The following is a 2,765-nucleotide window of genomic DNA, read 5'->3' on the forward strand; positions in this document are numbered from 1 at the left end:
TTTATTTCAAAATCATCAATTTTGCACCAGGTGTGTGTAAAATACAATAAGCACATTACAGTAGCATACTCAAAATACAGAAAAAAAAAACTAAGCATTGTAGCACAAACTCGTAATCCCCACTCCTGGGAGACTGAGACAGGAGGATCTGGACAGTTGGTGATCAACCTTGACTATAATAGTGAGATACTGTCTCAAAAAAAAAAGTAAAAGAAAAATCTATAGACAGAAAACAAAAGCCTTGTATCTTTCATTTAGTTTTTTTCTTCTTCCTACTGTTCCTAGAAGTTCTATAATAAGTCAATATGTGGATTGAATGTGCAAGCTCCTGTTCCATCTCCTTGATCCAAAAACCCATTTAATATATTGGCCTTGGATCAATACTCAATTGATAAGAACAGACGCAAACTGAATCCTAGCCGAAAGGCTGAGAAGCGATTCTTCTGATTCTTCATTCGCCAGCTTCCACATAGTTCTCTCCCTACAGAGGTCACCTCTTCTGATTCCCTTTTCATGGCTCTAAGCAGCCCTTAGGCTTAACCTTCCTTACTAAGGCTTATTTCTGTCTGCTTCCTCAGACCATCAGCATAGGTGAATAGAACAAAAGCATTTTCTATACCCACCCAACCTGGGCAGACACTTAAAATGCCTCCCTGAAACCTTTAAAGTGACTCCTGCCTGGTTTAATTCATTCTATGATTCTGTCTTCCTAAAGCTGAAATCTCATAAGGAAGATGTTATGAGTCTGTAAGGACAAATAAGTCCAGGAGTTTTAGGAGACAATATTAAATGAAATGATATGAGTTTATAAAAATAAGCCCAGAAATGTTAGACGCAATATTAGGTGTCACACACAAAGTGAAACTAAAAAGTATGAAGCAATGTGTGCAGTGGTGATAAGAGTTTGATCTGGTGAACAAGTGTGACGTAACTATATGATAAGCAGACATGTGTGCTAATCTAAAAAGAAAAAAAGTACCATAGCCACAAAATAGTATAAAAACTTGAGGCTTACGACCAGGAGGCATTCTCAAAATGACTTGCTAAACATGCTGTCAGAGCAGTCATAGAGAATCCAACAAACCAGCAACTTCACAGCTGAGACCGTCCAAGAGCCAGAGAACTAGCTCTTGCCTGCGGATCAAGACTTGCTGATCCAGAGGCCTACGTCGAGAGCCACGGACCGTTATCAGATCGTATACACCAATGCCTCAGTAAGATAGGATAGAAGACCTTGCCTAGGACACATAGGAACCTTTGCTGAATGTGTGATGTGATTGAAGGTGTGATGTGATTGATTGGCTAGGATTGTTATAGGTTTGATGTTTACTTATATTTGATATAAGACTTATATTTGATATAAGAATAATTAGGGATTTAAATGATTGTTATAGTTTTGATGTTTGCCCATACCTGCTAACAATTGGAGATTTGACTATTGGCATAATAAACTTGTTCCTAGAACAAACACTGTGGTCATCCTGAGTATTTACTTGCAGACCTCTAAGTAAGGGCAGAATGCCCGCTCAGGAATAGGGCTCGCGACAGAAGGATACTCAAATCTGTAGTCAAGCAGTTTTCCCATTGCTCTGCTTTCCCTGGCCTTGGGGCTCCTCCTCCACACCTAGATATGTCAGCATGGAGGGGACAGCATAAAGCAGTGAAAGCCAAGGAGATGACTCCTGATGTAATGTGGGCGGTGCGCCGTGGGTGGTGCGCCGTGGGTGGTGTGCCGTGGGTGGTGTGCCATGGGTGGTTCACCCTGGGTGGTGCAGTCTGGGTGGTTCACCATGGGCAGTGCTGTGGGTGGTGCATCCTGGGTGGTATGGTATAGGTGGTACATCCTGGGTGGTGCATCCTGGGTAGTGAACCATGGGTCATGCACCATGGGTAGGAGTTAGAGGGATTATCTTGATAAAATTAATTTTTTAAAGAAGTGAAGCTATAAGGGAGAAGCAGCATCTCTCAGTCTAGGTCATCCATGCTTGTCACAGTTCCCTGACTGAGGTCAAACTCAGGTCACAGCAGGTGAACTCAGGTCCTAAACAATAGACCACTAGGGATCCCATTAAGGATCCCGTCTTCTTCGCAGGAGAATGCTGACAATGTTGAAGTAATCTTTTTATTTTACCAACCAATCTATAAGAGTAAAGGCCGCATGTTCAAACAGTATAACTTTGACATCTTCATTCACAAGTCTTATATAGGCTGTGAATGAACGTCGTCATGTATGGATCAGCTTCACAGGTTTTGGTTTAGTTTTGGTTTTCCCTTTCTTGGTCATTAAGTGAATTAGGGAATTACCTCCTGGATGCTCATACAATAGATAGAACTGGCTTAAGTAACTGTTCAAGTAAAGGGTCAACGAATTCAAACAGGCAGAGCTCAAAACCTAGAACTGTAATGTGGGGATTGTCTTAAAGATAATTTAAAAGTGTGCAGAGCCCACCATGAATTCACCAGGAAATGGCCATAAAGTGCTAGCGAGTGCAGAAGAACCTGCAGAACAAAGCAGGGACCACATCCCTCCTGATGACAGCCATGGCAGACCAGACCGGAATTGCCTGACTCAGAGACTGTGGCTCAGTGAGTGGCCCAGCAGGTGGAATCAGCATTTCTGATGGCGTGGAATTCCCATGTGGCTATTCAGAAATGCATAGCCATACTCCTCACACTGTGGCTAGAACCAGGTCTCAGAGATCAAAGCTGTGACAGTCATGCTCCTAGCACCACAGCTAGAACCGGGTCTCAGAGACTAAAGGAAG

At 42.6% G+C, this 2,765-nt stretch overlaps 1 pseudogene; it reads right to left on the reverse strand.

The window, feature by feature from the left end:
* Window positions 1-265: 265 nt before the first annotated feature.
* LOC148122741 (U2 spliceosomal RNA) lies at window positions 266-439 on the reverse strand (annotated as a pseudogene).
* Window positions 440-2,765: the final 2,326 nt, after the last annotated feature.

The sequence above is a fragment of the Myodes glareolus genome, chromosome 3 (assembly GCF_982192425.1).
Source record: "Myodes glareolus chromosome 3, mMyoGla1.1, whole genome shotgun sequence".
In the NCBI taxonomy this organism is placed as follows: Eukaryota; Metazoa; Chordata; class Mammalia; order Rodentia; family Cricetidae; genus Myodes; species Myodes glareolus.